Source organism: Microplitis demolitor, chromosome 1, assembly GCF_026212275.2.
Source record: "Microplitis demolitor isolate Queensland-Clemson2020A chromosome 1, iyMicDemo2.1a, whole genome shotgun sequence".
Lineage (NCBI taxonomy): Eukaryota > Metazoa > Arthropoda > Insecta > Hymenoptera > Braconidae > Microplitis > Microplitis demolitor.
In genome coordinates, this window is record NC_068545.1 from 2,253,236 (window position 1) to 2,268,482 (window position 15,247).

Sequence of the window (15,247 nt, forward strand, 5' to 3'; positions counted from 1 at the left end):
TTTCCCATCTCAGCTCCGATCCCCAGACGTCAAATTCTTTGATAATGATAATAAATGGTTTTAGTTAATTAATTAATAAAATAATAATATCGGGATTCATAGTTGATAATAGTGATTGATTATTTTTAGCTGTCGAGACTGATAATTTAATAGTATAATGATTAAGTTAACTGATAAAATTCACCGGCTTGTTCCCTCGACTATTAAACAGAGCATTTATTGTCGGCTATATATCTCAATTCATGTCGTAAAAAAATTTTTTTTTGCGAAAAAAGTGTAGCATTGAACTGTCATTGTCTGTCTCTTGACCGCGTGGATAAAAAAATAAAAGTCGCCATGACCGTTTCCACTTGACCACCCAACTATTTGAATGTCTCTACAAGTAAAATCAATTCGATAAAATAAAATAATGAGAAAATAAAAATAATAATATATTTTCTTTCACTGTTTCATTAGCGCTCATACTTTGAGCTTTGAATACAATAAATTGTCTGCAAGAAGAAAAATTTTTATTGATAATTTCAGTTGTTAAATTAAGTGTGATATAATAATAAGAAATTTTTCTTTCTTATCAGATGCATTTACTTGTCACTAACATGAATATAACTAATGGAATATTCTAATGTCTTGACATATACTTTTATAATATATCTTCTTTTTTTTATCTATAATTTATATAAATTTAATATTAATGATATTTATAAAAATATCATTCTTTATTTTTTATATTTGAAATTAAAATTTTAAACGCAGGAAAAAAATTTCTTGGCGCGAGAAATATTTTAAACTTTGAATTGAAAGCAAAAATTTTCTAAGGACTAGAAAATTTTTATTTTTAATTCATAATAAAAAAAAATTTTCTGGGCCAAAAAATCCTTTTTTTCTGTGTAGTAGATAATTTGAAATAAAAAAAAATTATTATGATTATTTTTAAACAAAGTGTTTAGAAAGGACACCTTAAACTCTTGACTATCCCCTAGAGGGTTGATGCTCACCAGCACGTTTGCTATTACGATGTATACATACATATATTCTGTAGGTAAGCAAAACAGTAATTTTCCAGTAGTTTAACCTCAACAACAATTTGAAGGGTTGTAAGTGGACTTGTTTCTCTCTTTCTCATTTTCTCATTAATATTTTTAGATTTTTTTTATTGTCAGAAATATCTCATTTCTTCGATCTGTTTGCGTTGCGGCGTACACTAAAAATAATAGCCTCCTCTTTCATTGGCCTCCGCGTACGCAGCGAGGGCTGCCAAGAATAAAAAGGATTTGAGCCAACACTCTGTGTTCTTCTTGCACCCGCCCGCATAATCAACGAGTTCACTATTTTATTTTACTCCTTACTAGTACTAGCAAAATAAAAAGTATTAAAAATTTTAATCCCCCTAAAATAATATTCTAGGCATTTTAATTTATTGGTAACTCAAAAATTTTACGGCACAAAGAATAATTTGAATATTAAAAAAAAAAAAAAAAATTCATAAATATTTATATTGAAAAAAAAAAAAAAATATTAAAAACCAAATTCGTTATTTTTCTAGGCAGTGTATAAATATATAAATGTAAATATAAATTTTGTTGGTTATTGACTGAAGTTTGATACAACGATTTTGAGGGAATAGAACACATGAATCCACCGAAAATTTCCAAGCAATTGATCTGTAAAACGATTCCCAGTGCTCTCGCACGAGTAATCCACTCGTACTGTGAACCAGAATTGACGGCCAACGGAAACGGTTAACGGTTGACCTCCATATACTAAAATCTCATATAAATATATATATATATATATATATATATATATATATATATATATATATACATATATATATATATATATATTATCATTATTATAACTTATAATAATCAGCAGAAATTAATAAATACCGATAATTATTATTATAATTACCCAAAATATTATAGTAATTTACATCCGACGAATAATATACATATATATTTAATCAACAGCTTATCAATTTCATTGAAACTATATATATTTACTCATGTTAATTTTCTATAGAAATTCATACATATTTAATTATTTTTTAATCCATTTATAAATTAGAAAGAAAAAAAATTAATAAGTATGAAATCTATAGACATATATTCATATATATACACATGTATATACATATATATATACACTTTTTGACATTATCTTGGGAATAAACAAAACAATTTTCCAGGATTGAAAAAAATCTTTAAATTTTTGAAAATTTGAATTTTTGGCGGGAAGTTTAAAATTAAAATCTGATAACTTGTATGAGAATTAAAAAAAAACAATTGTTGATAAGAGATAGACACGAAACAGTTGAAGGGACCGTAAGCACATGAGACAACAGTAAAGTGGACACACACGTGACAAGTGGATAAAACGACGTAACGCACATGTGCCACACTCACATCACACAATGCTCTGTGTGATGTGAACTCTAATGCTATCTATATATGAACACAATATAGTAGTACAACACTGCAGCATGATGTGCTGTAGAGAATGTACGTTATCCTTGTGTCAGCCCACGGTCTACAACATAGTCCATGTAACCATATCAACCATCTCTCTATTCTATATATATATTCTATACATATTCATGCATAACAGCTCACTGTTGAGTACAAAGTGATATCAATACACGAGAAACAAAATGTATAGAATATATATATACATATATTAGTTAGGAATAGGGATGTCTCTATCTAGTATACGATACAAATCGAATTCGCATGTCACTCAGTACTTGGAGAGAGTTTTGGTGATTCTACCAAAGCGGTAACGAACTTCGAGAGTACATCCGCTTAGACTCTGGGGCAATCAATTTTAACAACCTATGTAATCCATTTTTTTTTTTTTTTATTAATAATGATAATAATAATAATAATAATAAATGTCTTGATATTGAGTCATACTAAAAAAAATTTATAAAATATTTAATGTGAAAATAAAAGTATTTTTGTTCGATTTAGATAGAACCGCTGGTATATTTATTGTTTTAATAAATAATAGCGACCCAATTGTTCGGAGACATTTTTTTATTTATATGCTCGTTTATAAAGTTTGGACTGACTGTCATTAATTAAGATGAACCAGTTCACTCGATCACGGTGGTAGATATATATATTACTCAATAATTCATGCAAATTTTAATTTGAAAATTATTTATTTTTAAAATTTCTATAAAAAATAATCGCTAAGGGATTTAATCTAAAATATTAAAAATTAAAGAAAATAAATAGTTTTATATTTTTTCTGGTAAAATATAAAAGAGAGTATAAATCCTGTAGTAAATCCTTGGATTTTCACAATGCAATCCAAGATCTCCGGTTTCTTCTCGCTTACATTTTTTTTTCCTCTTATATTATTTTTGTTTTTTTTGAGCCGCGTTGTGCACCTGATCGCGTGCACTTTATGCCCAGAAAAGCCATCGCCAGGTAGTCGTGCTAACTTAAAACTTTACCCGCCGATTTAACGGATTTCTCGTCATCATCCCACAATCTAGAGTTGAATCCCCTCGCACGAAGCGTCAACTCCAAGCTACCGTTACTTTATCACAATTTAAAAATTTTTTTTTTTACTCCCACAACCAAAATTATTTTACGCTCTATTTAACCCTCGAAATCAAAAAATAAAATTGTGAAAAACAATTGTTCCCGCGAGTCAGCCACAAAACTTTACATTCCGACCTCAAAAATTTTTATTTTAAAATTTTTTCAAAAGTACAAATAAGATAAAAAATTTATAAGCACATAAAATCCAGATATTTTTTTATTTCTATCAATAAAACATTGATGTCTTTTAGAAATGTTATATATATCTTTTCTTCCTTCCTTCCTTTCTTTCATTCTTTAGATTTTTTAAATATTTTTCTTATTATTTTTCACGAAGCTCTTCCTTTAGTATGAAATCTAGGGCAAAGAATCAGCCTAGTGGAACAGAGAGTATCGAGAGTACTCGCGACTTGTGTCCTGATATACGAGATATGTATCTGCATTGATATATTTATTCACGTACAATAAAACTATATATAGACACTATACATATATTTTATCTCAATGCTCTCCTTCACAAATATAATATATGTAAAGTAATTATTATATAACTGCATATCGCTGCCGGATTAACTTTACTATCATCCGATGTGTTTGCTATAAAATTATTAGAATTGCTGAGTTACTGTAGTTAAGAGTATGACTAAGCATAAACTGCTACTACTACAACTACTGCCATTACTACTTACACTGGATCCGTAACTTCTACACTCTCTACTGACTCTATTACGAGTATTACCTTTACTACGAGAAGTTGTGGTGACAACTGTCTAACTTGATGAGCAAATATATATACATATATATGTCAAGTAGTAAAAGTCAATGTTACTAAATTTCCTTACTCGTTTAATCTCTTCACTCTAAAAAAAAAAAAAAAATCATTATTCTTCCAATGATGCTGCAAAATTTATAATTTCAAAAATTTATAAGAAAACGGAAGCTTCCCGGGTCACAATATCTAGCCTCATCGAACCCAAGTAAACCTCAAGTCAATCCAGCCTCACTGAGAAAAAAAAGCATTTTGAGTCTCAAATGATATTCAAAAAGCCTCAATGAGCCTCAAATGGTAATCGAGTTTAAATTACATAGTCGAGACTAGATTCATTTGAGGCTCATCGAGGCTTATTGAGGATCTTTGAGCATCATTTGAGGCTCATCGAGGCTTATTGAGGATCTTTGAGCATCATTTGAGGTTCATCGAGGCTTATTGAGGATCTTTGAGCATCTTTTGAGGCTCATTGAGACTTTTTGAACATTATTGGAAGCTCAAAATACTTTTTTTACTCAGTGAGGCTGGATTGAGGCTTACTTAGGCTCGGTGAGGCTAGATTGAAGCTAGATATCATGACCCGTGTGAATTTTAAGTCGAATGAAAAAAAAAAAATTACAGACGTATTTTTTTTATACTTCAATAAAACTATATTTAAATGTTGTATCGTTTAAAACGCTTTTATTCAAATTTATGTCTTTTTTAGTTTTGGATAAGAGTAGAATTGGATTGAATTTAAAATTCTAAAATAATTTATGCGGTTAAGATTTAACGGGGTCGGGAAAACCGAAATTTCGGGGCTGGTAAAATATATTTTGTTGCTCTTGGGTTTAACTGATTCTACTAGGGGACATTAAAGTGCCTCGAGTATGCAATAAGAATGCCCATAAAAATAATTGCGGATCAAGATTTATCACAAATACCAGCCAATTGATCTGTCACTTTCGTACAAATAATTTTTTTTTTTTACTATTTATAATAATAATATCAATAAAATAAAATATTGATTTATTTTAGTGACGGTTTCATTGCTGGGTTTCATGAAACTCTGGCGTACTAAATTTACTTGCAAATAATAAACCATTTATCAATAATTTTATTATTGTTTTAAATAAAAAAAAATAATGAAAATAAAAAAAAGCTCAAGTCGAAGTGCCCTTAGTATCTGATGCATTCGTTGTGAGCTCTATCTCTCAAGTGCTGGATTGAATACTCCAAGGTACTCTTGAGAAGTTCCCTACAAACCCCACATCCCTGCGAACATATTCTCTCGAGGATCGAAATAGAAAGAAAAAAAAAAGCTACGCCACCAAGAGAGTGCAAGAGAAAGCCATAGAAAAATGATTCAAGAGTACCACGACTTATTTTTTTTTTTTTTTTATTTACAGTCTTTCTATTTTTGCTTTTTAAATCTTTTTATCATGACGCAAACTTTATTTAAAAAATTATATTTACGGGATCTCTTTTAGTTTAATTTAATTACCAATAATTCCGTTGAGTTAAGTAACTAAAAACATTTTTGTGTACGAACTTTTATCTAGATCACGACCCCATAAAATTAAAAATTTTTTAATGTTAATTCCACAATTATTACCCTCGAGTTTTGTACTTTTAATTATACAAAGTTTATGCTTGAGATAATTATTAATAATAAAATACTTGGTCATGATCGTTAGTGATTTAAACGAGATAAAACAACCGCGACCCTACTAAATTACTCATAACAAGCAACGTCACGATGCTACTAAATAAAAATAAAATAGTAAACACGGATTTTAAATTTAACCACCAGCTTTTAATTTTTAAATCACTCGAGACTCAAAAATAGCGGGATACTAAATCACGCATATGAGTTTTTTTGTAAAGATCCAGACTGACATCAGCTTGGAAACAGCGGGGTTTTGGGTCAGGCCTCAGGGTCAACCGTTTTCCATTTTTTTTTTTTATTGAGCTCAAGTATGTGAATTTGAATTTATTTTTGAGTGCCGCGCAAACAAAAGGCCACCACTGAATAAGGAAAAATGATATAAATAACAAATTTATTCAAATTATAAGCAAGTAAATATTTATGAAGATAAATAATAAATAAAAAAGTAATAAAAGTCATAAAGGTAAAGGATTGTCAGTGGAGCTGGAGCTGGCGCTCTTAAAAGTCAATACAAGTGAGAGATTGTGATTTTAAAAGTGTCCTTCCGGCTATAGGGGAGTCTTGTCTTTCTATACAAACTTAAACTAAAATCCAGTGTATAGCTCTATATATAGTTTGTCTGATCCTTTAAACTCTCGCAACTCAATTCCCGCCCTGAGCACACAGAGCTAGCTCTCATACTCTTTCACTCGGTCGCGCAGCTTGTTTCCCATCATCGATCCCTTCCGAGGAATTGGGCCAGCATTGACGCAACCCCCTCACCCTCGCCCACCACCTCCTATTCGACGTGTCCGGCCAATTATTTATATGTCAACTTGTTCTATTCTATTTCTACTCACACCCACTTCCATCAATGACATCAATGACATCAAATCACTCTGACACATGTGCTATTTCCGTTGTTACTGTTGTTATTCTTGTCATTTATATAACCCATTAAATAATACATTTAATGCCTAATCAAACCAGCAATTACTCTGTGTAAATTATCATCATATTGATATGACTGATTCATATTAGAATAGGAGTAAGTCATTGATTAACACTTAATATTATTTTTTAAACAGTAACCAATACCGTGCTACACAGTAAATGAAAAATATGACTTGTTACTGTTAAAATAGTCGATTTAGTGACAGGAATGGTAACTTAGATCTCATAGATCTCATTAACCTCCAGATCACTACTCAGTTCTGCTCTGACATCAACGATTATCAACTTCATTTGTGACTAGTGTCAAAAATAGTAAAGACATGAATAGTAGTGTAATAGTTGATGTCAGTTTAAAACAGTTCTGGATGCCAATGAAAGCTACAAGATCTAAGTAACCATTTCTATCACTAAATAGTAAGTTCTCGAATTCTATACAGCACTGATTACTGTTTAAAAAGTTCTAATATAAATTAGTCATATTAAAATTTATTTTTTCGATAATTTTTGTCGATTACTGCGCAGAACAGTATCCAGTACTATGTACTTCCTGTGTATAGAAAATAAAAAAAAAGTGCTTTAGTTAAATTTAATTTGTTTAGAACAAAATAGTAAAGCAAAGAAAGCTCTGAAGAATAAAAATAAAAATAAAAAAAAGTTTGTAAAATTTACTAGCGTGCGCTGTAAATCGGTGCGGCAATTATGTCGTTACGTCCATACAGTTTAATTAAGCACGACGTACCAAGCTCGTCGAATTAGGTACTCGAGAATTTAATTGCGTCTGCGCGTAAACTACGCATATATATGTAAATACACATATATATTTATATATAGTCCCCGGTCGGATATCAGTCTATCGACGATGACAATGCAAAAAAAAAAAGTAACTCGAGTTACTTTTTTACAACTCATTTATTCCCTTGTTCTTTTAACAAAAAAAAAATAATAATAATAATAATAATAATAATAATAATAATGAACAAAAAATTTTTCTCCATAAAATTTTTCCCTCTATAAATAATAAATTATTTTTCCAGCTTAATTTATTTATTTGCATAAAAAAAAAAAATTTCGCCAACAAATATACATAAATTAATTTAAAATAAAATATTATAATCTTTTGAGGTAAAAATGAAATAATAACCAGGATAATAAAAGCAGCATATTAAAATAGAGGTATTGTGAGAATAATGAAAGGAGGAAAATAAAAGTAATTGTTTAAAGAGTAGCAAAGCATTGTTTTTATATTTATTTTATGATTGTAGCAAGGACAGCTTTGTTGTCCCACAGCAGCCTCTACGATCGCAATTTGTTGCGGCTGACTGCTGCGAGTCCGTCACCCCTGGTCATGGCTACTAAGCGGTACAGCAAAACTACATGCTGGGCTGTTAGTACTCCTCTTCTACTGGTATAATAGTCTGCTTGCTGTGCTGTAGGTTTAGGTAATACCAGCACGAGTAACACACGACACTTGGGACCATTCGGACAAAAGACTTGTGTTTAGTTGTTATATAGTTACAGTTACAGTTATAGTTATAGTTTATAGATGTTGTATAGATGTAGTTATTGGTAGAGTTTGGAGAAAGAGAAAGAGAAAGAGAAATGAGAGAGAGAGAGAGATAAAGTTGAAAATAAGATAATAGGGATGAAGGGACGTTGTACTGGCGAGTTGCCTGGTCATCTCAATGGAAGAGATAACATACATAATCTCCGCATTGGTATACTAGGAAATAGAATGTGCCATCAGACAGAGGGTGAAAAGATAAATTGACAACAATATATATGTATGTGTACATATATGTGGATAGGGGAAAAAAATTAATGAACGAATTCCTTGGAGATTATTTTTAAATCTCTATCATTATTTTTAAAATTTAATCATTTTTTATGAGGAAAAAATTTTTAGCTGACAAGTTCGAATCATTTTGACAAATTTATGCTTTAGATGACAGGCAGGGGAGACTAGATTTTTTTACTAATAGTCTAATGTTAATTAATAAAATTATGAGTAGTTTAGTTTTTTGTGCGAAATTTTTCACTAGAGTGCAGGCTGTAGATTAATTACTGTCTGCGGTAATTAGCAACAATTAGTAGGACGGAAACAAATTTATTGGGTAAAATAATGAGCTGGTTGATTGCTAAATTTTTGAAATTTTTAAGACTTGCAATAAACTCAAAGTTTTTATTGATCAATAATTTAAAAATGAAAGTTTCAGTAAAACAAACAATAAAAGTAGACAAATAAAATGTATGTAAATGTACGTTAAATTCGTTAACTTTCGGTAAACGTTTTCAGCAACATAAATATCTAGTGTCTAGTTTGTGTGGATGTGTAAGGGTGAGTATAGATGTAGAGAAAGTAGCAAAAGACATTTGTAACAGTAGAAGCAGGAGCACATCTGGCGCTGTCGCCATGAATAAAACGTTTACTCTCTCTAAAGCTCGTGGTCCTCGTGGTTCATCTCTCCTAGGTATCATTCTATTCTATTCTGTTATATTCTGGTCCTCTGGTCTTCTGGTCTTTTGCTCTTGGAGTCTATTCTACTGTCTACTCTACTGTACGACGTGTTTACCTCGACCCCAAGAAACTCCATCCTGTTTAGCGATGGCTACGAAACAACTAAACCCCAGCAAAACGTTTGCCGTGTAACCTTGTCGTCCTTCATCCACTGAGCACTGAGTACTGAGTAACTATCCACTAACACCAGAGAGAGACTAGACTAGACTACAGAGCACAAACACGCTGACAATCCACAAAGTTACTGCCTACTATAACTACCAGACTACTCTAAAATCTTACTCAGCCTCAGTCAACTTGTAAAACTTGAGTTTTGTTGAGTTGAGAGACTGGTGTGCAATGCGATGATGCCATAGCCGGACGATCTCATCATTCCAGACACTCGAGAGTCTTGTCAGACGCCCTTATATATTCAACTGTACTCTAAAATCTCGGAATTTAAATTTAAGTTGTACCGCTAAAATAAGACTTGATATATATTTTAAGTATAAATGTCTGATATCAAGTTCACTACTCAGAGCAATTGATTTTACTTTAAAATTATCTCGAACCGGTGTAAAAACGGTGTACCTGTGGAGTAAATCAACTTTAATCAGAGTATAAGGGTGTAAATCTAACTAACATGTCATTGTAGACAAATTTTATTTGAATTTCTTCATAAATTCATAAATCTCTTGTATAATAATTTTATAAACAATAAATTTGTTTTTTGTATTTTGAATACAATTCGACTTCTGGTACTTAAAAGTAAAACTACCTTTTTAACACCCCTTAACACCGCTACTAGTGCTAATTTACACCATATTCAATTTTAAATTTAACATCGCTACTGATGTTATGTTACCACCCATTTCGAGGTAAACTTTTACACCATCACGTGTTAATTTTAACACCGCTACTCATATTGATTTACACCATTTTCGGTCTTAAATTCACTATCGCTATTGGTATTATTTTGACAGCATTTTCATGGCTTAATTTAACACTATTACCAGTATTAATTTTAACACCGCCGCCGGTCATTAGTTGAACACCATTTTCGAGGCAAACTTTTACACCATTACGTGTTAATTTTAACACCGCTACTCGTACTAATTTACACCATTTTCGGTCTTAAATTTAACATCGCTATTGGTATTATTTTGACAGCATTTTCAAGGCTTAATTTAACACCATTACCAGTGTTAATTTTAACACGTCGGTCAGTATTTTAACACCAATTTCAGGGTCAAATTTAACACCACTGCCGGTTATTATTTAACTAAAAATTAATGATATTTAAATATATATCGATATAAAAAAATTGAACGATGATATAAGATTCATTTCAATAGATGATGATAATATTATATATATATATATATATATATATATATATATATATATATATATATATATATATATATGTATCGAGCTCTCTTTACAAGCAGTTTTATCTCTCTTTTGCTGGCGACCCCTCGGTTCGAGGAATGGCTCATAAACAAGCCGCGAGATTTCACACACGACTTGAGCTTCACCGTATATATATTTTTAAATGACCGGAATGAAAGCGCTTTTTTATTTTTTCATTTTATGTAACTGTGTTATTATTATTATGATTACTATTATTATTATTTAAAACAATTTTTATATTTTACTTTACTGTTATTTCACATCACACGCTATTATTCTTCAAACCCTTTTATATTTTATTTTCAATGCAATCGATACATTTAAAATATATATATTTTTACGCTCTTCGACTTTTCCACAGTTCATCCGTCGAATTATAAATTATTTCATTTTAAAAATTAATTAGTCAATACATTTATCAAGTGATCTGATAAAAAAATAAAAACGAATACATTTTATTTTTAGACCATCAGTTCAACTGAGCTTTTTATTTAATTTAAATAAAAACAAACATCAGTTATAATTAATCTATTCATAAATATTTAAGTAATATATAAGAGAAGTTTAAAACTTAAGCTGAAAAACTTTTAATTTTATCCACTTGAGTTTATTTATAATTAAAAAAAAATAAAAGTTTTAATAGAAATAATAATAAAAATAAATGGCACGTATGATTAAAGGCCGCGCAATAATTCTCTTTGACCTGATTCTAGAGTAAGTAGAATTCCATTAAACAAAAGTCGTGTTGAAGATCACCAGTAATTAATTCGTCGACGCAACGCAGACCTCTTTCCCAACTCTTGTGGATTTTTCCGATGGCCATAGACTGGTACCGAGTCGAGAGCTCAAAGTAGAGAGTACAGAGTACAGAGTACAGAGTAGAGAGCAAAAGATGAGTTGTAGGCTCTTGGAGATGATAATGCGAGCTAAAGAGAGACTAAGAGAGGGAGAGAAAATGTCAATGGACCAGAAAACTCAGATTTAAAAAATGAATATAATTTATATTGGAGATTCCAAGTCTACAGATGCCACTATTGGCCATCGTTTTACAACCACATACATTTGTATCATCATAAAATATATATAAGACTAATCTGCGTACAGTAAACTAGAGTATTAGATAAACTAGGCAACTGGCATCGTACAATGCCAGCAGTTCTTTATTTAAACAGGATGCTAGTTGGGAGAATTTAACCAGAGCTTTCCTATCGACCTGACACACAAGCTCTACCCTCAACTACCTCTATATATCTCCCCTATCTCTCCATCCACTAGCCTACTGTACACACTGTGCAGAATCGACACACACCTGCGCTCATATCACTCCGTGTCCTTATACATTTATACATATATATATTAACTCTTTAACAGATACAGAGTCTGCGTCGAGCATCGACTACGTACGCTCGTTGGCACGTTGACGTTGCGCATTCACAACGTATGAGCTTTTTCCTATGCTCCGTTACCCGCGATCGATTTCGCCGTAAAATCAAAAGGCTACCAACACTTAGTATTTATTTATATACCTATATTTTATAATTATATAGGATGCGACATTGGAATTATCCGGTTGAGCATTCATTATTATATTTATTGGTCTACACATCCAACGAGCGCATAAATGCCCGACTATAAATTTAATTATCCAGTAAATGTCTTCGTTATTGACTGATATATATTATTATTTATTTTATCTGTTATCACTTCTAAATAGTCATTTAATTGGGAAGCTAGTGTACTGCATCAGAAGGGTTTTAGAAAAAACCGCTAGGTGGCCAGTGAGTTGAATATTCTCGCGGACAGAGATCTATAAAATTAGTATATGGGTATCGAGCAACTAGACTGACATCTTGACTGAACGATGACAACTGCTCTGTCTGTGCATTGATATTTATGTTTTCATATTTTCTTCTGATTATCCAACATCTACTCGAGGCCAATAGCTCTCCTGCCAAGACTCTATGACTTTCCTTACTTGCTGTTATCATTTTTCTTGTGCAGCGGGTTGCCCTGAACGCGTCTGGCAGTTGTCGCCCTATAACTATATTTTCACTATCTTAGTCCTTACACTTAAGAGGCTTGAATACAGCGGGAAGTATGGGGACTGATCAACAGGACCAACCGATGTCCAGATTTTTTTGTCGATTTACCTTCCGATTATTATTCGGCATTATTTCTGAGGCTCTTTCAATGTAAAACAATAGAAAATACTAGAGATTAACAATTTTTTTAGCCCTATAAAACAATTCCAGACCCATGTGCCTGGTCATCATTCACATCAGAGTGTTTTCCTTTCTTCCATGAACTTTGTAATTTAAGCCATAAACAAAAACGAAAAGTGATGGTAGTAAAATAAAAAAGCGAATAATTTCCAAGATATTAAATCCTCAGACCGACCCAGTAGTAAAAAACCCAAGAATTTCATCTCCCCTATTTTAATCATAAAGTTACGAGGATCCGACAGAATTTAAGTAATAAAAGGTGATTGGAATAATAAAATTTCGATAAAATAATTTAAAACTTTTTTTTTTATTTTAGTTTCAGTTTATAATACTTATTATTTAATATCAGGTAGACTGTAAATAAGATTTTATCTTTCACCTTAAAAATATTATATAAAATTACAATCCATCGCGACAAGTCTTCAGTTATAATTCCATATTAATTTATAATTATATTCCATTAATATTTGTTAATTAATATAATTACTCGTTATGCAATCTGCTCCATGCTCATTTTACACCTCTACGACTTCCATTTAATTAAATAATAATAATAATAATAATTGTCATAATTATTATATCTAAAAGACAGAGGACAGTTTTAGTAATTTATTACCTTCTAACTTATCACACACTTATATTTATACATACATATATATTTTTTTCGCACCAAATGTCGTGGATCCAGCCTTTTAATTGTTAATTACCATTACAATTATATCAATAAAAAATAACAAACTTCTTAAATTATATATAAATATAAATGCCATATTTTCGTTGAGATAAAAAATAATTAAAAAAAAGTTATATATTTTTTTGTTATTTTTAAAATCAGTTCGACATGTAGTTATATATTTTTTTTTTAAATATTTAACCATACACTCATTCATATTTATGTCATGAAATTAACATCATTAATCTTGCACGCGATTCTTAGACTTGAAGAAAAATAATTATTTATTTATAAATACATACAATATACATTTATATATGTATGTACTCATTGTATTCTTAAGTTTTAAGTATCGTGTTTATAATTATTTAAACGCCAAGACACAAACGGGAAGAGCATAAATATTTATTCTCCAGTGACTGCTAATCCCACGGATTTTATTTTTTTCTCTCATTTATTTGATTTATAAGAAGGCGCGGAGCCTCGACGCACACAAATATTTTTTTTTAAATAACAAATCCCTTTTTTTATAAATATATATGACAATAAACAATATATATAATAATTATAATTTGAAATTCAATGAACAAATTTTTAAAAACAAATTTAAATTTACATGGAGAATTAAATTTCGCGCGTCTCGTTTCTGTACAAGCAGTTATTTCAAAATAGTTGTATATATATATATTTATAAATTTATATATCTTATTCATTTTAAAATAAAGTATTTACTGCTTGCACCGGGTACTTAGTAAATAAATTTCAAAAATACCGCGCCCATGCACAATCGAAGCGTAATTTTTTTTCTTTTACGTTACAGTATTTATTTATATATTTATGTGTTTATATTTTGATAGTCACATATTTACTATTTATTTACTTGTTTAATTAAGATTACAAGAACAAGTATAACTATTGAGGCATAAATGCAGAGTACCGCGTAATTTAGCGAACATTTATTTCTTGTAAAAATTATATAATATATATCTGTATATAATATATTTATTTTTAATAATTTCGTCGCTTGAAAATCGTTATGAACATCAGTTTGATTTCGTTAGTTATTAAACTCAACTTATTTTTATTAAAAAAAAAATTGAGAGCATTTTTTTTTATTTTTAGACTTACACTGTAAAAAATTTTCGGGTGAACGCAGATTAAATCTGGAGTGAATGCGCAGACTGTTTATTTATTCAATCCTCTGAGTGAAATTTACTCCCGATAAAAATTATTTTAATGTTAAAACTCCAAATTGGAGTAAAAGCGGATTTAAATAAAATCCAGACGACCGCGATATCACTCCGCTTAAGAGGGGAGAAAGGTCTGAGATACAAAAAACAAGAGCATATTTTTAAATTTCATTATTAAAATTCTTAAAATTTGTGTCATTATTAAGCATCATTCCAAGAATATTCTGCTAAATTTTCATTAAAAAATATTGAAAAATAAGCCAGTGGTAGTGGGGAGAGACGAGTCACTTTAAAAAGAAAGTCTCCATACTGTAGGCAGGATAACTGATGGCTGCCTCATTTGAAACCAAAAAA